The sequence below is a fragment of the Bactrocera oleae genome, chromosome 6 (genome assembly GCF_042242935.1).
Source record: "Bactrocera oleae isolate idBacOlea1 chromosome 6, idBacOlea1, whole genome shotgun sequence".
NCBI lineage: Eukaryota > Metazoa > Arthropoda > Insecta > Diptera > Tephritidae > Bactrocera > Bactrocera oleae.
Genome location: NC_091540.1, coordinates 28829122 through 28854863, shown reverse-complemented (window position 1 = coordinate 28854863; position 25742 = coordinate 28829122). Strand labels below are relative to the sequence as shown.

The 25742-nt window shown below is 31.8% G+C and overlaps 1 long non-coding RNA gene across 1 annotated transcript; it reads right to left on the bottom strand.

Annotated features, from left to right (window-relative positions):
* Window positions 1-766: 766 nt before the first annotated feature.
* Window positions 767-12556, bottom strand: LOC138857797 (uncharacterized). The gene is made up of 4 exons (XR_011396986.1): window positions 11772-12556; window positions 11577-11699; window positions 6284-6619; window positions 767-990 (listed from the first exon to the last, which is right to left on the bottom strand). It is a non-coding gene; the product is annotated as an uncharacterized lncRNA (long non-coding RNA).
* Window positions 12557-25742: the final 13186 nt, after the last annotated feature.

Sequence of the window (25742 nt, the reverse complement as noted above, 5' to 3'; positions counted from 1 at the left end):
CATATATTAGCCATTCCTTTATAATGTTTTAATTTCATTTTAATTTTTGCCTCATTGTATAAATGTTCTTCAAAATCTTTTATTTCTTTTTGTTATCCTAACACGCATCTCAAAGAACATCTGCACATACATATATTAGCCATTTTTTTTAAGGTGGTGACAATTTACTTGGTTCCTGCTTAGAGTGGTGTAGTTTGTTGAATTTGATTATCATGAGTTGGTTTTCTCTAAAACGTAGATTTCAATGAAATTTATACAGCTTTTTCAAAAAAATAAAAACTAGTGCCTGATCGAAGGGTTTTTTAAATTTAGATTTTTGATGAACAATTAAGTGTTGGTTTTCCCGAAAAACTGTAAAAAAATTTCAGAGGCCGCCCTTTTGTTAATTTATTAAAAAGCTTTCAAATGTATTAGATAATCTATTAGTAAAACTATTTTTTGTTCTCCTATTGATTTTAGATATTTATAGTTTTTTTTTTAATTTAATGTTGCTATGTATTATAAAATAAAATAAAATAATTTGCATGCAAAAAAAAATATTTAAAATTGTAATTTTTTCATGGATCGACGATTCCGTACTCCTTAAAAGTTTATTTTTTATATCGACTTGAAACTGCTTTATTAAAAGACTTGGAGGCCTGTTAAAATACTTACCTTGACTTTTTCCATTTAAAGTAATAAGTTTATAATACAAATATTTGTGTATTAAAAAATCACACTATTTTTCGCAATTTAAAATGAAGTGAGTTATGGAAAACTTGCAATGTTCACTGATAGCTGAAAAATTAAGTTACATAAATATATTATATATGTTTGTTATACAGTACTTTTCGATATTTAATTTATTACTATTTTAATATGGAGCTTGGTAATGTTGATATTGTTGCACATTCATATTTTGTTGATTCGGTAATTGTCTTTGAAGTTGAGCGACTAAATTTGGAGTTTGTTGCTGGTTTATAGTTTGATTCTGAGATTGCACCATTCCACCTAAAATTTCAAAGATTTCGTCAAATGGTTATGAAATTGTAAAACTAATCTAGGTCTAAACCTATAAAGAATATTTGTTTCCAAACTCTCTTAGACTACTAACATTGGAATATATAAATGATTATTTCTTTAGTTCAGTTTTTTCGGTTCTACTAGCATATTTTTAAATATTACAACCCAAAACAGATGATTTTACTTTCAGTGCACGTGAATAAAAAGTATTTGGCCTAAAAATTAAAGAACGTTGTTTTTATACCCTGAACAGGATATATTAAGTTCGCCGCGAGGTTTGTAACATCCAGAAGCAAACGTCGGAGGCCCTATAAAATATATACATAAATGATCAGCATGATGAGCGGAGTTGATTTACCCACGCCCGTCTGTCTGTATATGTGCAAACTAGCCCCTCAGTTTTTAAGCTATCGATCTGAAATTTTGCACTTGTCCTTTTCTCACTAAGAAGCTGCTGATTTGTCGGAATGGCCGATTTTGGACCACTGTAGCCATACAAACTGAACAATCGGAATCAAAATCTTGTATTGGAAACTGTTTTATTTGACGAGGTATCTACACGAAATTTGGCACGGATTATTATTTAAGGAAATAATGCAATCTCCGAAGAAAATGTATAGATCGGATGACTATAGCATATAGCTGCCATATTAACTAAACGATCGGGGTAAAGTGCTGGCATTTAAAACCTTTTCATTGTACGAGGTATCTTCACAAAATTAGGCATAATTTATTGTCTAAGGCAACAATATAATCTCCGAAAAAAATTTTCAGATCAGATCACTATAGCATATAGCTGCCATACAAACTGAACGATCGGAATCTAGTGCTTGTATGGAAAACTCTTTCATTTAACGAGGTATCTTCACAAAATTTGGAATAATGCAATAATGCAAATCGGAATCAAGTGCTTGTATGGAAAACTTTGACAAGGTATCTTCACGAAATTTGGCATGGATTATTATTAAAGGCAACAAAGTATTATCCGCAAAAATTGTTCAGATCAGATCATTATATCATATAGCTGCCATACAAATTGAATGATCGGAATCAAGTTCTGTGAAGGGTATTATAGATTCGGTACAATCGAAGTTTACGTTTTTTCTTGTTTTCTTGTTGAATGAATATAATTATGGCTTTATTCCTCGACATAAGCTACATTTGCAGTAATTACTTGACTGTAAGTCTTCGACCATTTCCATATCGGTTCGATAGTTTGAAGCTGCGAGGTCTTTACAATTATGGTTTTTTCCATTGGCCGAGGGACAAATCTAGTGAGTTGGTGACTAGATCATGGCGAAATTCCTTCAAACTAACGGGTGTATCACGTTTATTCAAAAACCGTGGCACCGATGATCCCTAAAGCGATGATAAGTAAAATTGTCGAATTCTTTAAGATGTCAATGATATTAACTAAATCACTCAATTTAATTTCACTACAGCATTATATAATATAACCCTTTATGGTCTATTTGTGAATATCTTGGGTATCATTTAGATATATTATCTATTGAATGATATATACGGTATAAATCTAAACCCAAATTTGAAAATCCTTTTATTAGGTTTATGGAGGCTGGGGATGTATTGATCTAATTTGATCGATTTGGGAATGTTATTATCAGTTTACGACGCGAAAGGTTTGTTTGGCCATTTTTTACCATTAAAAAAAATTAAACAACGATTTGTGTTTCCAATGAAATCACGTCTACGGAATCTACTTTTTCACGAACACAAGTATTTCATTGTATCGAAAAGTTAAAGAAACAGACCTTGAAAGACACGACTATGTTATACTAAAGAGATAGCAGAGGATCTTAACAACGCTTATGGATCGACTCAACACATTGTGGTTGTTTTAGGTATGTCAATGTTAGATATGTACAAAATGGTCTGCAAAAAGCTCGTCGAGTATGTAAAGGTCGCAAAAGAGATGATTGACAAATGAGGCGTGGGTTTGTGAATATGACGTCGAAACTGTCTAACAATATGGCGAATGACGGTTCAAAAATGAGCCGAAAGCCGAGTGAAGGCCATCCGATCTGTTTTGAGAGTTCTATAAATTTTATCCGATTGCGGACGGTCACAGGGTGCCGAGCATCGATCACTCTACAAAAATTTTGTTTGTTTGTATATATACAACATATGTTATCTAAAACTCCATACATATGTAGTGCGTATCCACAATAGAACGCACAATTTTAATACAAAAACTTCAAGTAGTTTTCTACTATGGTAAATGTAGCAGGGCCACAGTTATTTACCAGAGGCAAAATAGAGAGGAAAACCACTATAGTGAAGTTACCTCATTTTACTGGTTGTTGTCGAAATTCGAAATGTAAAAATTTAACAGAAATGGGAAGAAACAGCTTAAAAACTACCTGTACCAGCTTAAAACTTTTAACTGTGGGTTAACTATGGGTATACAAAGGCACGTGAGAATGATCAATGATTTTTTTTTTTATTTTGAATATAACAGTCTTCATGACTAAACTAAATTCAGTCTTAATTTTTAATTTCAGGTACAATCAATATCTTTGATTTAACAATATACTTATCAATTAATCTCCTTTTCTTGCGTTATTTTGTTTTTTGTATTCGAACTTAAAAATTTCTAGATCTATTTGCTCTTTTTTAATCTCATTTTTTTCAATAATACTTTTAAGCAATTGAGAACTTATGCTAACAAACTCATCATTCATTTCGGTAATAGCTCTTCCAACAGTTTTATTATTATTTTCTAATGCTTGGTATATACGCCTCAAGCTGCTAGAATTTTTAGTCTGCAGTTCTTTTAATTTATCAATTTTTTCAACACTGGGGTTGTTGGTTTCCTCATCAAAAAATCTATTTAAACAATCTGGTGTACTATCTAATTTTCTAATCAGAAGGTAAATTTTCTATATGTTGCTCTAGCGATGAGGAATACAAATCTATATCTGGATTCACTGCAATTGCAACATATACATACATTCTCATTGACGGGTTGGGTGTCAAGAGAAACGCCTGGTACGCCTTCCACGGTTTGCGAAATGCCGCAAAGACGCACAATTATTTCTTCATTTTGAGTGAGCTGATATTTATAAAAGGGGCCACCCCCTGTTGCTCGACTCTCAATTTTGTTGTGAGCTAATTTTCTTTTAATTTCGCTCTTCCACTCAGTTATGACCTATAAAAATAAACTGCAGTTTAATTTTCACTGAAATTCATTTATTTACCTTTTTCCACCCGGAGACATCTTTATGTGGTGGACCTGCAGCATTTAGGGATTCCGTTAATGCCTGCCATAATGCATCTATAATTGGCTTATTGTGTTTTGTAAATCCTCTTATAATGTCTGGATTTTTTTTCATAAACTCAATTATTAGTGTATTTTGTGTTCGGTTCTTATGTTTTCCTAACAGCGCACAGAAATAACAACGCAATATTTAAATTTGTTAGCGAATATCCTCTTGCTTTATTTCTGATATCAAAACCGATAAAATTGGTTTCGATGACACCCAAATCCGTTACAAATTCTGTTTCGAACATCAAACTAATAATATCTGAATTCATGACACCTACAACATTTTTTCTGATTCTGACAACTATCAGATTCTACAACACCCCTGAATGAAATTATAATATTAAGTAAACATGCATAAGCACCATATGAAATGTGTTTAGAACTAATATAAGTAATAAGGAATTTCATATAAATGGCAATTATATATAAGTTTTATGATATAGTTCATAATATGAAATAAATTAAAATAATATTTCAAATCGCTAATAGGTCATGTTGCCAATTCTCCTTTCTGAAGGGAACATCAGACAAATTCTTCAATTTCTGAATTTTAGCAAATGTTGTGAGAAAGCAGCTTGTAGGCCACATACAGGACGAGGGGGATGGTAGGATTTTCAGTGATACAAATTGTAAAATTGAAATTTTGCTGATTCTTCAGTTTTACTGAAAACATTCAAATTCAATTTCATTCATTTTTATTTAAACTTCATTTTTTCGCATTTGCGGTAGAAATTCTATATGAAAACTAAATTTGGTTGGCCAGGCGCACATAAAAACGAGCAGTACATAGTTATGAACGATCGCACTTCGTTTTGTAGCATACGCGCGTTCGTTATGGATAAATTTGTTGTCGTTGTAATATGAAATACTTCGAAAATATGGTGCGAGTTTGCTCGAATCTTATTGGTAGATGATGGTGCGTCTGCGTTTTTTTTGTAGCTTGCGCAAATGTTTGATTTTTTTACAAAAGTCATATTGAGGGACAAGGCAATTTCGGGAATATTCACATACAAATTGACTATTTGAAACTAGTAAACGACAATAGCTGTTTGAGTTCACCTATTAGACATCACTTTTTAATTATTGTCTGTGGTGCTGCTTGTTTAGCACAGTTCGTTTTTTCAAATTTACATCAAATATATTGCTTGAGTTCAAATCCTAACACAGATGTAGTTTTATTCCTTTTTTAATTGTTATAAACCTTTTTTATTAAATTTATTTTAATTTCATTTTAATTTTTGCCTCATTGTATAAAAGTTCTTCAAAATCTATTATTTCTTTTTGTTATTCTAATTTTCTCTAACACGCATGTCAAAGAACATCTGCCCATACATATATTAGCCATTCCTTTATAATGTTTTAATTTCATTTTAATTTTTGCCTCATTGTATAAATGTTCTTCAAAATCTATTATTTCTTTTTGTTATTCTAATTTTCCCTAACACGCATCTCAAAGAACATCTGCACATACATATATTAGCCATTCCTTTAGAAGGTGGTGACAATTTACTTGGTTCCTGCTTAGAGTGGTGTAGTTTGTTGAATTTGATTATCATGAGTTGGTTTTCTCTAAAACGTAGATTTCAATGAAATTTATACAGCTTTTTCAAAAAAATAAAAACTAGTGCCTGATCGAAGGGTTTTTTTAATTTAGATTTTTGATGAACAATTAAGTGTTGGTTTTCCCGAAAAACTGTAAAAAAATTTCAGAGGCCGCCCTTTTGTTAATTTATTAAAAAGCTTTCAAATGTATTAGATAATCTATTAGTAAAACTATTTTTTGTTCTCCTATTGATTTTAGATATTTATAGTTTTTTTTTTAATTTAATGTTGCTATGTATTATAAAATAAAATAAAATAATTTGCATGCAAAAAAAATATTTAAAATTGTAATTTTTTCATGGATCGACGATTCCGTACTCCTTAAAAGTTTATTTTTTATATCGACTTGAAACTGCTTTATTAAAAGACTTGGAGGCCTGTTAAAATACTTACCTTGACTTTTTCCATTTAAAGTAATAAGTTTATAATACAAATATTTGTGTATTAAAAAATCACACAATTTTTCGCAATTTAAAATGAAGTGAGTTATGGAAAACTTGCAATGTTCACTGATAGCTGAAAAATTAAGTTACATAAATATATTATATATGTTTGTTATACAGTACTTTTCGATATTTAATTTATTACTATTTTAATATGGAGCTTGGTGATGTTGATATTGTTGCACATTCATATTTTGTTGATTCGGTAATTGTCTTTGAAGTTGAGCGACTAAATTTGGAGTTTGTTGCTGGTTTATAGTTTGATTCTGAGATTGCACCATTCCACCTAAAATTTCAAAGATTTCGTCAAATGGTTATGAAATTGTAAAACTAATCTAGGTCTAAACCTATAAAGAATATTTGTTTCCAAACTCTCTTAGACTACTAACATTGGAATATATAAATGATTATTTCTTTAGTTCAGTTTTTTCGGTTCTACTAGCATATTTTTAACTATTACAACCCAAAACAGATGATTTTACTTTCAGTGCACGTGAATAAAAAGTATTTGGCCTAAAAATTAAAGAACGTTGTTTTTATACCCTGAACAGGATATATTAAGTTCGCCGCGAGGTTTGTAACATCCAGAAGCAAACGTCGGAGGCCCTATAAAATATATACATAAATGATCAGCATGATGAGCGGAGTTGATTTACCCACGCCCGTCTGTCTGTATATGTGCAAACTAGCCCCTCAGTTTTTAAGCTATCGATCTGAAATTTTGCACTTGTCCTTTTCTCACTAAGAAGCTGCTGATTTGTCGGAATGGCCGATTTTGGACCACTGTAGCCATACAAACTGAACAATCGGAATCAAAATCTTGTATTGGAAACTGTTTTATTTGACGAGGTATCTACACGAAATTTGGCACGAATTATTATTTAAGGAAATAATGCAATCTCCGAAGAAAATGTATAGATCGGATGACTATAGCATATAGCTGCCATATTAACTAAACGATCGGGGTAAAGTGCTTGCATTTAAAACCTTTTCATTGTACGAGGTATCTTCACAAAATTAGGCATAATTTATTGTCTAAGGCAACAATATAATCTCCGAAAAAAATGTTCAGATCAGATCACTATAGCATATGTGTGAAGGGTGTTATAGCTTCGGTACAATCGAAGTTTACGTTTTTTCTTGTTTTCTTGTTGAATGAATATAATTATGGCTTTATTCCTCGACATAAGCTACATTTGCAGTAATTACTTGACTGTAAGTCTTCGACCATTTCCATATCGGTTCGATAGTTTGAAGCTGCGAGGTCTTTACAATTATGGTTTTTTCCATTGGCCGAGGGACAAATCTAGTGAGTTGGTGACTAGATCATGGCGAAATTCCTTCAAACTAACGGGTGTATCACGTTTATTCAAAAACCGTGGCACCGATGATCCCTAAAGCGATGATAAGTAAAATTGTCGAATTCTTTAAGATGTCAATGATATTAACTAAATCACTCAATTTAATTTCACTACAGCATTATATAATATAACCCTTTATGGTCTATTTGTGAATATCTTGGGTATCATTTAGATATATTATCTATTGAATGATATATACGGTATAAATCTAAACCCAAATTTGAAAATCCTTTTATTAGGTTTATGGAGGCTGGGGATGTATTGATCTAATTTGATCGATTTGGGAATGTTATTATCAGTTTACGACGCAAAAGGTTTGTTTGGCCATATTTTACCATTAAAAAAATTAAACAACGATTTGTGTTTCCAATGAAATCACGTCTACGGAATTTACTTTTTCACGAACACAAGTATTTCATTGTATCGAAAAAGTTAAAGAAACAGACCTTGAAAGACACGACTATGTTATACTTAAGAGATAGCAGAGGATCTTAACAACGCTTATGGATCGACTCAACACATTGTGGTTGTTTTAGGTATGTCAATGTTAGATATGTACAAAATGGTCTGCAAAAAGCTCGTCGAGTATGTAAAGGTCGCAAAAGAGATGATTGACAAATGAGGCGTGGGTTTGTGAATATGACGTCGAAACTGTCTAACAATATGGCGAATGGCGGTTCAAAAATGAGCCGAAAGCCGAGTGAAGGCCATCCGATCTGTTTTGAGAGTTCTATAATTTTATCCGATTGCGGACGGTCACAGGGTGCCGAGCATCGATCACCCTACAAAAATTTTGTTTGTTTGTATATATACAACATATGTTATCTAAAACTCCATACACTTGTAGTGCGTATCCACAATAGAACGCACAATTTTAATACAAAAACTTCAAGTAGTTTTCTACTATGGTAAATGTAGCAGGGCCACAGTTATTTACCAGAGGCAAAATAGAGAGGAAAACCACTATAGTGAAGTTACCTCATTTTACTGGTTGTTGTCGAAATTCGAAATGTAAAAATTTAACAGAAATGGGAAGAAACAGCTTAAAAACTACCTGTACCAGCTTAAAACTTTTAACAGTGGGTTAACTATGGGTATACAAAGGCACGTGAGAATGATCAATGATTTTTTATTTTATTTTGAATATAACAGTCTTCATGACTAAACTAAATTCAGTCTTAATTTTTAATTTCAGGTACAATCAAGATCTTTGATTTAACAATATACTTATCAATTAATCTCCTTTTCTTGCGTTATTTTGTTTTTTGTATTCGAACTTAAAAATTTCTAGATCTATTTGCTCTTTTTTAATCCCATTTTATTATTTTCTAATGCTTGGTATATACGCCTCAAGCTGCTAGAATTTTTAGTCTGCAGTTCTTTTAATTTATCAATTTTTTCAACACTGGGGTTGTTGGTTTCCTCAAATAATATATTTAAACAATCTGGTGTACTATCTAATTTTTCTAATCAGAAGGTAAATTTTCTATATGTTGCTCTAGCGATGAGGAAGACAAATCTATATCTGGATTCACTGCAATTGCAACATATACATACATTCTCATTGACGGGTTGGGTGTCAAGAGAAACGCCTGGTACGCCTTATACGGTTTGCGAAATGCCGCAAAGACGCACAATTATTTCTTCATTTTGAGTGAGCTGATATTTACAAAAGGGGCCACCCCCTGTTGCTCGACTCTCAATTTTGTTGTGAGCTAATTTTCTTTTAATTTCGCTCTTCCACTCAGTTATGACCTATAAAAATAAACTGCAGTTTAATTTTCACTGAAATTCATTTATTTACCTTTTTCCACCCGGAGACATCTTTATGTGGTGGACCTGCAGCATTTAGGGATTCCGTTAATGCCTGCCATAATGCATCTATAATTGTCTTATTGCGTTTTGTAAATCCTCTTATAATGTCTGGATTTTTTTTCATAAACTCAATTATTAGTGTATTTTGTGTTCGGTTCTTATGTTTTCCTAACAGCGCACAGAAATAACAACGCAATATTTAAATTTGTTAGCGAATATCCTCTTGCTTTATTTCTGATATCAAAACCGATAAAATTGGTTTCGATGACACCCAAATCCGTTACAAATTCTGTTTCGAACATCAAACTAATAATATCTGAATTCATGACACCTACAACATTTTTTTATCGGTTTCAATTCTGATTCTGACAACTATCAGATTCTACAACACCCCTGAATAAAATTATAGTATTAAGTAAACATGCATAAGCACCATATGAAATGTGTTTAGAACTAATATAAGTAATAAGGAATTTCATATAAATGGCAATTTTATATAAATTTTATAATATAGTTCATAATATGAAATAAATTAAAATAATATTTCAAATCGCTAATAGGTCATGTTGCCAATTCTCCTTTCTGAAGGGAACATCAGACAAATTCTTCAATTTCTGAATTTTAGCAAATGTTGTGAGAAAGCAGCTTGTAGGCCACATACAGGACGAGGGGGATGGTAGGATTTTCAGTGATACAAATTGTAAAATTGAAATTTTGCTGATTCTTCAGTTTTACTGAAAACATTCAAATTCAATTTCATTCATTTTTATTTAAACTTCATTTTTTCGCATTTGCGGTAGAAATTCTATATGAAAACTAAATTTGGTTGGCCAGGCGCACATAAAAACGAGCAGTACATAGTTATGAACGATCGCACTTCGTTTTGTAGCATACGCGCGTTCGTTATGGATAAATTTGTTGTCGTTGTAATATGAAATACTTCGAAAATATGGTGCGAGTTTGCTCGAATCTTATTGGTAGATGATGGTGCGTCTGCGTTTTTTTTGTAGCTTGCGCAAATGTTTGATTTTTTTACAAAAGTCATATTGAGGGACAAGGCAATTTCGGGAATATTCACATACAAATTGACTATTTGAAACTAGTAAACGACAATAGCTGTTTGAGTTCACCTATTAGACATCACTTTTTAATTATTGTCTGTGGTGCTGCTTGTTTAGCACAGTTCGTTTTTTCAAATTTACATCAAATATATTGCTTGAGTTCAAATCCTAACACAGATGTAGTTTTATTCCTTTTTTAATTGTTATAAACCTTTTTTATTAAATTTATTTTAATTTCATTTTAATTTTTGCCTCATTGTATAAATGTTCTTCAAAATCTATTATTTCTTTTTGTTATTCTAATTTTCTCTAACACGCATGTCAAAGAACATCTGCCCATACATATATTAGCCATTTCTTTATAATGTTTTAATTTCATTTTAATTTTTGCCTCATTGTATAAATGTTCTTCAAAATCTTTTATTTCTTTTTGTTATTCTAATTTTCCCTAACACGCATCTCAAAGAACATCTGCACATACATATATTAGCCATTCCTTTATAAGGTGGTGACAATTTACTTGGTTCCTGCTTAGAGTGGTGTAGTTTGTTGAATTTGATTATCATGAGTTGGTTTTCTCTAAAACGTAGATTTCAATGAAATTTATACAGCTTTTTCAAAAAAATAAAAACTAGTGCCTGATCGAAGGGTTTTTTTAATTTAGATTTTTGATGAACAATTAAGTGTTGGTTTTCCCGAAAAACTGTAAAAAAATTTCAGAGGCCGCCCTTTTGTTAATTTATTAAAAAGCTTTCAAATGTATTAGATAATCTATTAGTAAAACTATTTTTTGTTCTCCTATTGATTTTAGATATTTATAGTTTTTTTTTTAATTTAATGTTGCTATGTATTATAAAATAAAATAAAATAATTTGCATGCAAAAAAAAATATTTAAAATTGTAATTTTTTCATGGATCGACGATTCCGTACTCCTTAAAAGTTTATTTTTTATATCGACTTGAAACTGCTTTATTAAAAGACTTGGAGGCCTGTTAAAATACTTACCTTGACTTTTTCCATTTAAAGTAATAAGTTTATAATACAAATATTTGTGTATTAAAAAATCACACAATTTTTCGCAATTTAAAATTAAGTGAGTTATGGAAAACTTGCAATGTTCACTGATAGCTGAAAAATTAAGTTACATAAATATATTATATATGTTTGTTATACAGTACTTTTCGATATTTAATTTATTACTATTTTAATATGGAGCTTGGTGATGTTGATATTGTTGCACATTCATATTTTGTTGATTCGGTAATTGTCTTTGAAGTTGAGCGACTAAATTTGGAGTTTGTTGCTGGTTTATAGTTTGATTCTGAGATTGCACCATTCCACCTAAAATTTCAAAGATTTCGTCAAATGGTTATGAAATTGTAAAACTAGTCTAGGTCTAAACCTATAAAGAATATTTGTTTCCAAACTCTCTTAGACTACTAACATTGGAATATATAAATGATTATTTCTTTAGTTCAGTTTTTTCGGTTCTACTAGCATATTTTTAACTATTACAACCCAAAACAGATGATTTTACTTTCAGTGCACGTGAATAAAAAGTATTTGGCCTAAAAATTAAAGAACGTTGTTTTTATACCCTGAACAGGATATATTAAGTTCGCCGCGAGGTTTGTAACATCCAGAAGCAAACGTCGGAGGCCCTATAAAATATATACATAAATGATCAGCATGATGAGCCGAGTTGATTTACCCACGCCCGTCTGTCTGTATATGTGCAAACTAGCCCCTCAGTTTTTAAGCTATCGATCTGAAATTTTGCACTTGTCCTTTTCTCACTAAGAAGCTGCTGATTTGTCGGAATGGCCGATTTTGGACCACTGTAGCCATACAAACTGTTTTATTTGACGAGGTATCTACACGAAATTTGGCACGGATTATTATTTAAGGAAATAATGCAATCTCCGAAGAAAATGTATAGATCGGATGACTATAGCATATAGCTGCCATATTAACTAAACGATCGGGGTAAAGTGCTTGCATTTAAAACCTTTTCATTGTATGAGGTATCTTCACAAAATTAGGCATAATTTATTGTCTAAGGCAACAATATAATCTCCGAAAAAAATTTTCAGATCAGATCACTATAGCATATAGCTGCCATACAAACTGAACGATCGGAATCTAGTGCTTGTATGGAAAACTCTTTCATTTAACGAGGTATCTTCACAAAATTTGGAATAATGCAATAATGCAAATCGGAATCAAATGCTTGTATGGAAAACTTTGACAAAGGTATCTTCACGAAATTTGGCATGGATGATTATTAAAGGCAACAAAGTATTATCCGCAAAAATTGTTCAGATCAGATCATTATATCATATAGCTGCCATACAAATTGAATGATCGGAATCAAGTTCTGTGAAGGGTATTATAGCTTCGGTGCAATCGAAGTTTACGTTTTTTCTTGTTTTCTTGTTGAATGAATATAATTATGGCTTTATTCCTCGACATAAGCTACATTTGCAGTAATTACTTGACTGTAAGTCTTCGACCATTTCCATGTCGGTTCGATAGTTTGAAGCTGCGAGGTCTTTACAATTATGGTTTTTTCCATTGGCCGAGGGACAAATCTAGTGAGTTGGTGACTAGATCATGGCGAAATTCCTTCAAACTAACGGGTGTATCACGTTTATTCAAAAACCGTGGCACCGATGATCCCTAAAGCGATGATAAGTAAAATTGTCGAATTCTTTCAGATGTCAATGATATTAACTAAATCACTCAATTTAATTTCACTACAGCATTATATAATATAACCCTTTATGGTCTATTTGTGAATATCTTGGGTATCATTTAGATATATTATCTATTGAATGATATATACGGTATAAATCTAAACCCAAATTTGAAAATCCTTTTATTAGGTTTATGGAGGCTGGGGATGTATTGATCTAATTTGATCGATTTGGGAATGTTATTATCAGTTTACGACGCGAAAGGTTTGTTTGGCCATTTTTTACCATTAAAAAAAATTAAACAACGATTTGTGTTTCCAATGAAATCACGTCTACGGAATCTACTTTTTCACGAACACAAGTATTTCATTGTATCGAAAAAGTTAAAGAAACAGACCTTGAAAGACACGACTATGTTATACTAAAGAGATAGCAGAGGATCTTAACAACGCTTATGGATCGACTCAACACATTGTGGTTGTTTTAGGTATGTCAATGTTAGATATGTACAAAATGGTCTGCAAAAAGCTCGTCGAGTATGTAAAGGTCGCAAAAGAGATGATTGACAAATGAGGCGTGGGTTTGTGAATATGACGTCGAAACTGTCTAACAATATGGCGAATGGCGGTTCAAAAATGAGCCGAAAGCCGAGTGAAGGCCATCCGATCTGTTTTGAGAGTTCTATAATTTTATCCGATTGCGGACGGTCACAGGGTGCCGAGCATCGATCACCCTACAAAAATTTTGTTTGTTTGTATATATACAACATATGTTATCTAAAACTCCATACACTTGTAGTGCGTATCCACAATAGAACGCACAATTTTAATACAAAAACTTCAAGTAGTTTTCTACTATGGTAAATGTAGCAGGGCCACAGTTATTTACCAGAGGCAAAATAGAGAGGAAAACCACTATAGTGAAGTTACCTCATTTTACTGGTTGTTGTCGAAATTCGAAATGTAAAAATTTAACAGAAATGGGAAGAAACAGCTTAAAAACTACCTGTACCAGCTTAAAACTTTTAACTGTGGGTTAACTATGGGTATACAAAGGCACGTGAGAATGATCAATGATTTTTTTTTTTATTTTGAATATAACAGTCTTCATGACTAAACTAAATTCAGTCTTAATTTTTAATTTCAGGTACAATCAATATCTTTGATTTAACAATATACTTATCAATTAATCTCCTTTTCTTGCGTTATTTTGTTTTTTGTATTCGAACTTAAAAATTTCTAGATCTATTTGCTCTTTTTTAATCCCATTTTTTTCAATAATACTTTTAAGCAATTGAGAACTTATGCTAACAAACTCATCATTCATTTCGGTAATAGCTCTTCCAACAGTTTTATTATTATTTTCTAATGCTTGGTATATACGCCTCAAGCTGCTAGAATTTTTAGTCTGCAGTTCTTTTAATTTATCAATTTTTTCAACACTGGGGTTGTTGGTTTCCTCAAATAATATATTTAAACAATCTGGTGTACTATCTAATTTTTCTAATCAGAAGGTAAATTTTCTATATGTTGCTCTAGCGATGAGGAAGACAAATCTATATCTGGATTCACTGCAATTGCAACATATACATACATTCTCATTGACGGGTTGGGTGTCAAGAGAAACGCCTGGTACGCCTTCCACGGTTTGCGAAATGCCGCAAAGACGCACAATTATTTCTTCATTTTGAGTGAGCTGATATTTACAAAAGGGGCCACCCCCTGTTGCTCGACTCTCAATTTTGTTGTGAGCTAATTTTCTTTTAATTTCGCTCTTCCACTCAGTTATGACCTATAAAAATAAACTGCAGTTTAATTTTCACTGAAATTCATTTATTTACCTTTTTCCACCCGGAGACATCTTTATGTGGTGGACCTGCAGCATTTAGGGATTCCGTTAATGCCTGCCATAATGCATCTATAATTGTCTTATTGCGTTTTGTAAATAATCTTATAATGTCTGGATTTTTTTTCATAAACTCAATTATTAGTGTATTTTGTGTTCGGTTCTTATGTTTTCCTAACAGCGCACAGAAATAACAACGCAATATTTAAATTTGTTAGCGAATATCCTCTTGCTTTATTTCTGATATCAAAACCGATAAAATTGGTTTCGATGACACCCAAATCCGTTACAAATTCTGTTTCGAACATCAAACTAATAATATCTGAATTCATGACACCTACAACATTTTTTTATCGGTTTCAATTCTGATTCTGACAACTATCAGATTCTACAACACCCCTGAATAAAATTATAGTATTAAGTAAACATGCATAAGCACCATATGAAATGTGTTTAGAACTAATATAAGTAATAAGGAATTTCATATAAATGGCAATTTTATATAAATTTTATAATATAGTTCATAATATGAAATAAATTAAAATAATATTTCAAATCGCTAATAGGTCATGTTGCCAATTCTCCTTTCTGAAGGGAACATCAGACAAATTCTTCAATTTCTGAATTTTAGCAAATGTTGTGAGGAAGCAGCTTGTAGGCCACATACAGGACGAGGGGGATGGTAGGATTTTCAGTGATACAAATTGTAAAATTGAAATTTTGCTGATTCTTCAGTTTTACTGAAAACATTCAAATTCAATTTCATTCATTTTTATTTAAACTTCAGTTTTTCGCATTTTCGGTAGAAATTCTATATGAAAACTAAATTTGGTTGGCCAGGCGCACATAAAAACGAGCAGTACATAGTTATGAACGATCGCACTTCGTTTTGTAGCATACGCGCGTTCGTTATGGATAAATTTGTTGTCGTTGTAATATGAAATACTTCGAAAATATGGTGCGAGTTTGCTCGAATCTTATTGGTAGATGATGGTGCGTCTGCGTTTTTTTTGTAGCTTGCGCAAATGTTTGATTTTTTTACAAAAGTCATATTGAGGGACAAGGCAATTTCGGGAATATTCACATACAAATTGACTATTTGAAACTAGTAAACGACAATAGCTGTTTGAGTTCACCTATTAGACATCACTTTTTAATTATTGTCTGTGGTGCTGCTTGTTTAGCACAGTTCGTTTTTTCAAATTTACATCAAATATATTGCCTGAGTTCAAATCCTAACACAGATGTAGTTTTATTCCTTTTTTAATTGTTATAAACCTTTTTTATTAAATTTATTTTAATTTCATTTTAATTTTTGCCTCATTGTATAAATGTTCTTCAAAATCTATTATTTCTTTTTGTTATTCTAATTTTCCCTAACACGCATGTCAAAGAACATCTGCCCATACATATATTAGCCATTTCTTTATAATGTTTTAATTTCATTTTAATTTTTGCCTCATTGTATAAATGTTCTTCAAAATCTTTTATTTCTTTTTGTTATCCTAACACGCATCTCAAAGAACATCTGCACATACATATATTAGCCATTCCTTTATAAGGTGGTGACAATTTACTTGGTTCCTGCTTAGAGTGGTGTAGTTTGTTGAATTTGATTATCATGAGTTGGTTTTCTCTAAAACGTAGATTTCAATGAAATTTATACAGCTTTTTCAAAAAAATAAAAACTAGTGCCTGATCGAAGGGTTTTTTTAATTTAGATTTTTGATGAACAATTAAGTGTTGGTTTTCCCGAAAAACTGTAAAAAAATTTCAGAGGCCGCCCTTTTGTTAATTTATTAAAAAGCTTTCAAATGTATTAGATAATCTATTAGTAAAACTATTTTTTGTTCTCCTATTGATTTTAGATATTTATAGTTTTTTTTTTAATTTAATGTTGCTATGTATTATAAAATAAAATAAAATAATTTGCATGCAAAAAAAAATATTTAAAATTGTAATTTTTTCATGGATCGACGATTCCGTACTCCTTAAAAGTTTATTTTTTATATCGACTTGAAACTGCTTTATTAAAAGACTTGGAGGCCTGTTAAAATACTTACTTTGACTTTTTCCATTTAAAGTAATAAGTTTATAATACAAATATTTGTGTATTAAAAAATCACACAATTTTTCGCAATTTAAAATTAAGTGAGTTATGGAAAACTTGCAATGTTCACTGATAGTTGAAAAATTAAGTTACATAAATATATTATATATGTTTGTTATACAGTACTTTTCGATATTTAATTTATTACTATTTTAATATGGAGCTTGGTGATGTTGATATTGTTGCACATTCATATTTTGTTGATTCGGTAATTGTCTTTGAAGTTGAGCGACTAAATTTGGAGTTTGTTGCTGGTTTATAGTTTGATTCTGAGATTGCACCATTCCACCTAAAATTTCAAAGATTTCGTCAAATGGTTATGAAATTGTAAAACTAGTCTAGGTCTAAACCTATAAAGAATATTTGTTTCCAAACTCTCTTAGACTACTAACATTGGAATATATAAATGATTATTTCTTTAGTTCAGTTTTTTCGGTTCTACTAGCATATTTTTAACTATTACAACCCAAAACAGATGATTTTACTTTCAGTGCACGTGAATAAAAAGTATTTGGCCTAAAAATTAAAGAACGTTGTTTTTATACCCTGAACAGGATATATTAAGTTCGCCGCGAGGTTTGTAACATCCAGAAGCAAACGTCGGAGGCCCTATAAAATATATACATAAATGATCAGCATGATGAGCCGAGTTGATTTACCCACGCCCGTCTGTCTGTATATGTGCAAACTAGCCCCTCAGTTTTTAAGCTATCGATCTGAAATTTTGCACTTGTCCTTTTCTCACTAAGAAGCTGCTGATTTGTCGGAATGGCCGATTTTGGACCACTGTAGCCATACAAACTGAACAATCGGAATCAAAATCATGTATTGGAAACTGTTTTATTTGACGAGGTATCTACACGAAATTTGGCACGGATTATTATTTAAGGAAATAATGCAATCTCCGAAGAAAATGTATAGATCGGATGACTATAGCATATAGCTGCCATATTAACTAAACGATCGGGGTAAAGTGCTTGCATTTAAAACCTTTTCATTGTACGAGGTATCTTCACAAAATTAGGCATAATTTATTGTCTAAGGCAACAATATAATCTCCGAAAAAAATTTTCAGATCAGATCACTATAGCATATAGCTGCCATACAAACTGAACGATCGGAATCTAGTGCTTGTATGGAAAACTCTTTCATTTAACGAGGTATCTTCACAAAATTTGGAATAATGCAATAATGCAAATCGGAATCAAATGCTTGTATGGAAAACTTTGACAAAGGTATCTTCACGAAATTTGGCATGGATGATTATTAAAGGCAACAAAGTATTATCCGCAAAAATTGTTCAGATCAGATCATTATATCATATAGCTGCCATACAAATTGAATGATCGGAATCAAGTTCTGTGAAGGGTATTATAGCTTCGGTGCAATCGAAGTTTACGTTTTTTCTTGTTTTCTTGTTGAATGAATATAATTATGGCTTTATTCCTCGACATAAGCTACATTTGCAGTAATTACTTGACTGTAAGTCTTCGACCATTTCCATGTCGGTTCGATAGTTTGAAGCTGCGAGGTCTTTACAATTATGGTTTTTTCCATTGGCCGAGGGACAAATCTAGTGAGTTGGTGACTAGATCATGGCGAAATTCCTTCAAACTAACGGGTGTATCACGTTTATTCAAAAACCGTGGCACCGATGATCCCTAAAGCGATGATAAGTAAAATTGTCGAATTCTTTCAGATGTTATTAACTAAATCACTCAATTTAATTTCACTACAGCATTATATAATATAACCCTTTATGGTCTATTTGTGAATATCTTGGGTATCATTTAGATATATTATCTATTGAATGATATATACGGTATAAATCTAAACCCAAATTTGAAAATCCTTTTATTAGGTTTATGGAGGCTGGGGATGTATTGATCTAATTTGATCGATTTGGGAATGTTATTATCAGTTTACGACGCGAAAGGTTTGTTTGGCCATTTTTTACCATTAAAAAAAATTAAACAACGATTTGTGTTTCCAATGAAATCACGTCTACGGAATCTACTTTTTCACGAACACAAGTATTTCATTGTATCGAAAAAGTTAAAGAAACAGACCTTGAAAGACACGACTATGTTATACTAAAGAGATAGCAGAGGATCTTAACAACGCTTATGGATCGACTCAACACATTGTGGTTGTTTTAGGTATGTCAATGTTAGATATGTACAAAATGGTCTGCAAAAAGCTCGTCGAGTATGTAAAGGTCGCAAAAGAGATGATTGACAAATGAGGCGTGGGTTTGTGAATATGACGTCGAAACTGTCTAACAATATGGCGAATGGCGGTTCAAAAATGAGCCGAAACCCGAGTGAAGGCCATCCGATCTGTTTTGAGAGTTCTATAATTTTATCCGATTGCGGACGGTCACAGGGTGCCGAGCATCGATCACCCTACAAAAATTTTGTTTGTTTGTATATATACAACATATGTTATCTAAAACTCCATACACTTGTAGTGCGTATCCACAATAGAACGCACAATTTTAATACAAAAACTTCAAGTAGTTTTCTACTATGGTAAATGTAGCAGGGCCACAGTTATTTACCAGAGGCAAAATAGAGAGGAAAACCACTATAGTGAAGTTACCTCATTTTATTGGTTGTTGTCGAAATTCGAAATGTAAAAATTTAACAGAAATGGGAAGAAACAGCTTAAAAACTACCTGTACCAGCTTAAAACTTTTAACTGTGGGTTAACTATGGGTATACAAAGGCACGTGAGAATGATCAATGATTTTTTTTTTTATTTTGAATATAACAGTCTTCATGACTAAACTAAATTCAGTCTTAATTTTTAATTTCAGGTACAATCAAGATCTTTGATTTAACAATATACTTATCAATTAATCTCCTTTTCTTGCGTTATTTTGTTTTTTGTATTCGAACTTAAAAATTTCTAGATCTATTTGCTCTTTTTTAATCCCATTTTTTTCAATAATACTTTTAAGCAATTGAGAACTTATGCTAACAAACTCATCATTCATTTCGGTAATAGCTCTTCCAACAGTTTTATTATTATTTTCTAATGCTTGGTATATACGCCTCAAGCTGCTAGAATTTTTAGTCTGCAGTTCTTTTAATTTATCAATTTTTTCAACACTGGGGTTGTTGGTTTCCTCAAATAATATATTTAAACAATCTGGTGTACTATCTAATTTTTCTAATCAGAAGGTAAATTTTCTATATGTTGCTCTAGCGATGAGGAAGACAAATCTATATCTGGATTCACTGCAATTGCAACATATACATACATTCTCATTGACGGGTTGGGTGTCAAGAGAAACGCCTGGTACGCCTTCCACGGTTTGCGAAATGCCGCAAAGACGCACAATTATTTCTTCATTTTGAGTGAGCTGATATTTACAAAAGGGGCCACCCCCTGTTGCTCGACTCTCAATTTTGTTGTGAGCTAATTTTCTTTTAATTTCGCTCTTCCACTCAGTTATGACCTATAAAAATAAACTGCAGTTTAATTTTCACTGAAATTCATTTATTTACCTTTTTCCACCCGGAGACATCTTTATGTGGTGGACCTGCAGCATTTAGGGATTCCGTTAATGCCTGCCATAATGCATCTATAATTGTCTTATTGCGTTTTGTAAATCCTCTTATAATGTCTGGATTTTTTTTCATAAACTCAATTATTAGTGTATTTTGTGTTCGGTTCTTATGTTTTCCTAACAGCGCACAGAAATAACAACGCAATATTTAAATTTGTTAGCGAATATCCTCTTGCTTTATTTCTGATATCAAAACCGATAAAATTGGTTTCGATGACACCCAAATCCGTTACAAATTCTGTTTCGAACATCAAACTAATAATATCTGAATTCATGACACCTACAACATTTTTTTATCGGTTTCAATTCTGATTCTGACAACTATCAGATTCTACAACACCCCTGAATAAAATTATAGTATTAAGTAAACATGCATAAGCACCATATGAAATGTGTTTAGAACTAATATAAGTAATAAGGAATTTCATATAAATGGCAATTTTATATAAATTTTATAATATAGTTCATAATATGAAATAAATTAAAATAATATTTCAAATCGCTAATAGGTCATGTTGCCAATTCTCCTTTCTGAAGGGAACATCAGACAAATTCTTCAATTTCTGAATTTTAGCAAATGTTGTGAGGAAGCAGCTTGTAGGCCACATACAGGACGAGGGGGATGGTAGGATTTTCAGTGATACAAATTGTAAAATTGAAATTTTGCTGATTCTTCAGTTTTACTGAAAACATTCAAATTCAATTTCATTCATTTTTATTTAAACTTCAGTTTTTCGCATTTGCGGTAGAAATTCTATATGAAAACTAAATTTGGTTGGCCAGGCGCACATAAAAACGAGCAGTACATAGTTATGAACGATCGCACTTCGTTTTGTAGCATACGCGCGTTCGTTATGGATAAATTTGTTGTCGTTGTAATATGAAATACTTCGAAAATATGGTGCGAGTTTGCTCGAATCTTATTGGTAGATGATGGTGCGTCTGCGTTTTTTTTGTAGCTTGCGCAAATGTTTGATTTTTTTACAAAAGTCATATTGAGGGACAAGGCAATTTCGGGAATATTCACATACAAATTGACTATTTGAAACTAGTAAACGACAATAGCTGTTTGAGTTCACCTATTAGACATCACTTTTTAATTATTGTCTGTGGTGCTGCTTGTTTAGCACAGTTCGTTTTTTCAAATTTACATCAAATATATTGCTTGAGTTCAAATCCTAACACAGATGTAGTTTTATTCCTTTTTTAATTGTTATAAACCTTTTTTATTAAATTTATTTTAATTTCATTTTAATTTTTGCCTCATTGTATAAATGTTCTTCAAAATCTATTATTTCTTTTTGTTATTCTAATTTTCCCTAGCACGCATGTCAAAGAACATCTGCCCATACATATATTAGCCATTTCTTTATAATGTTTTAATTTCATTTTAATTTTTGCCTCATTGTATAAATGTTCTTCAAAATCTTTTATTTCTTTTTGTTATTCTAATTTTCCCTAACACGCATCTCAAAGAACATCTGCACATACATATATTAGCCATTCCTTTATAAGGTGGTGACAATTTACTTGGTTCCTGCTTAGAGTGGTGTAGTTTGTTGAATTTGATTATCATGAGTTGGTTTTCTCTAAAACGTAGATTTCAATGAAATTTATACAGCTTTTTCAAAAAAATAAAAACTAGTGCCTGATCGAAGGGTTTTTTTAATTTAGATTTTTGATGAACAATTAAGTGTTGGTTTTCCCGAAAAACTGTAAAAAAAATTTCAGAGGCCGCCCTTTTGTTAATTTATTAAAAAGCTTTCAAATGTATTAGATAATCTATTAGTAAAACTATTTTTTGTTCTCCTATTGATTTTAGATATTTATAGTTTTTTTTTTAATTTAATGTTGCTATGTATTATAAAATAAAATAAAATAATTTGCATGCAAAAAAAAATATTTAAAATTGTAATTTTTTCATGGATCGACGATTCCGTACTCCTTAAAAGTTTATTTTTTATATCGACTTGAAACTGCTTTATTAAAAGACTTGGAGGCCTGTTAAAATACTTACCTTGACTTTTTCCATTTAAAGTAATAAGTTTATAATACAAATATTTGTGTATTAAAAAATCACACAATTTTTCGCAATTTAAAATGAAGTGAGTTATGGAAAACTTGCAATGTTCACTGATAGCTGAAAAATTAAGTTACATAAATATATTATATATGTTTGTTATACAGTACTTTTCGATATTTAATTTATTACTATTTTAATATGGAGCTTGGTGATGTTGATATTGTTGCACATTCATATTTTGTTGATTCGGTAATTGTCTTTGAAGTTGAGCGACTAAATTTGGAGTTTGTTGCTGGTTTATAGTTTGATTCTGAGATTGCACCATTCCACCTAAAATTTCAAAGATTTCGTCAAATGGTTATGAAATTGTAAAACTAGTCTAGGTCTAAACCTATAAAGAATATTTGTTTCCAAACTCTCTTAGACTACTAACAATGGAATATATAAATGATTATTTCTTTAGTTCAGTTTTTTCGGTTCTACTAGCATATTTTTAACTATTACAACCCAAAACAGATGATTTTACTTTCAGTGCACGTGAATAAAAAGTATTTGGCCTAAAAATTAAAGAACGTTGTTTTTATACCCTGAACAGGATATATTAAGTTCGCCGCGAGGTTTGTAACATCCAGAAGCAAACGTCGGAGGCCCTATAAAATATATACATAAATGATCAGCATGATGAGCGGAGTTGATTTACCCACGCCCGTCTGTCTGTATATGTGCAAACTAGCCCCTCAGTTTTTAAGCTATCGATCTGAAATTTTGCACTTGTCCTTTTCTCACTAAGAAGCTGCTGATTTGTCGGAATGGCCGATTTTGGACCACTGTAGCCATACAAACTGAACAATCGGAATCAAAATCTTGTATTGGAAACTGTTTTATTTGACGAGGTATCTACACGAAATTTGGCACGGATTATTATTTAAGGAAATAATGCAATCTCCGAAGAAAATGTATAGATCGGATGACTATAGCATATAGCTGCCATATTAACTAAACGATCGGGGTAAAGTGCTTGCATTTAAAACCTTTTCATTGTACGAGGTATCTTCACAAAATTAGGCATAATTTATTGTCTAAGGCAACAATATAATCTCCGAAAAAAATTTTCAGATCAGATCACTATAGCATATAGCTGCCATACAAACTGAACGATCGGAATCTAGTGCTTGTATGGAAAACTCTTTCATTTAACGAGGTATCTTCACAAAATTTGGAATAATGCAATAATGCAAATCGGAATCAAATGCTTGTATGGAAAACTTTGACAAGGTATCTTCACGAAATTTGGCATGGATGATTATTAAAGGCAACAAAGTATTATCCGCAAAAATTGTTCAGATCAGATCATTATATCATATAGCTGCCATACAAATTGAATGATCGGAATCAAGTTCTATGAAGGGTATTATAGCTTCGGTGCAATCGAAGTTTACGTTTTTTCTTGTTTTCTTGTTGAATGAATATAATTATGGCTTTATTCCTCGACATAAGCTACATTTGCAGTAATTACTTGACTGTAAGTCTTCGACCATTTCCATGTCGGTTCGATAGTTTGAAGCTGCGAGGTCTTTACAATTATGGTTTTTTCCATTGGCCGAGGGACAAATCTAGTGAGTTGGTGACTAGATCATGGCGAAATTCCTTCAAACTAACGGGTGTATCACGTTTATTCAAAAACCGTGGCACCGATGAACCCTAAAGCGATGATAAGTAAAATTGTCGAATTCTTTAAGATGTCAATGATATTAACTAAATCACTCAATTTAATTTCACTACAGCATTATATAATATAACCCTTTATGGCCTATTTGTGAATATCTTGGGTATCATTTAGATATATTATCTATTGAATGATATATACGGTATAAATCTAAACCCAAATTTGAAAATCCTTTTATTAGGTTTATGGAGGCTGGGGATGTATTGATCTAATTTGATCGATTTGGGAATGTTATTATCAGTTTACGACGCGAAAGGTTTGTTTGGCCATTTTTTACCATTAAAAAAAATTAAACAACGATTTGTGTTTCCAATGAAATCACGTCTACGGAATCTACTTTTTCACGAACACAAGTATTTCATTGTATCGAAAAGTTAAAGAAACAGACCTTGAAAGACACGACTATGTTATACTAAAGAGATAGCAGAGGATCTTAACAACGCTTATGGATCGACTCAACACATTGTGGTTGTTTTAGGTATGTCAATGTTAGATATGTACAAAATGGTCTGCAAAAAGCTCGTCGAGTATGTAAAGGTCGCAAAAGAGATGATTGACAAATGAGGCGTGGGTTTGTGAATATGACGTCGAAACTGTCTAACAATATGGCGAATGGCGGTTCAAAAATGAGCCGAAAGCCGAGTGAAGGCCATCCGATCTGTTTTGAGAGTTCTATAAATTTTATCCGATTGCGGACGGTCACAGGGTGCCGAGCATCGATCACTCTACAAAAATTTTGTTTGTTTGAATATATACAACATATGTTATATTCGATCTAAAACTCCATACACTTGTAGTGCGTATCCACAATAGAACGCACAATTTTAATACAAAAAATTCAAGTAGTTTTCTACTATGGTAAATGTAGCAGGGCCACAGGTCTTTACCAGAGGCAAAATAGAGAGGAAAACCACTATAGTGAAGTTACCTCATTTTACTGGTTGTTGTCGAAATTCGAAATGTAAAAATTTAACAGAAATGGGAAGAAACAGCTTAAAAACTACCTGTACCAGGTTAAAACTTTTAACTGTGGGTTAACTATGGGTATACAAAGGCACGTCAGAATACCGGCAATAATATTCAATGATAAAAAAAACGATTCATATTATAATATAATAATCCCTCCGTCATTTGGTATCGGATGTATAATATCGAATATTTGTATAAAAGTTATTTCAAAAAATAAACATAACACAA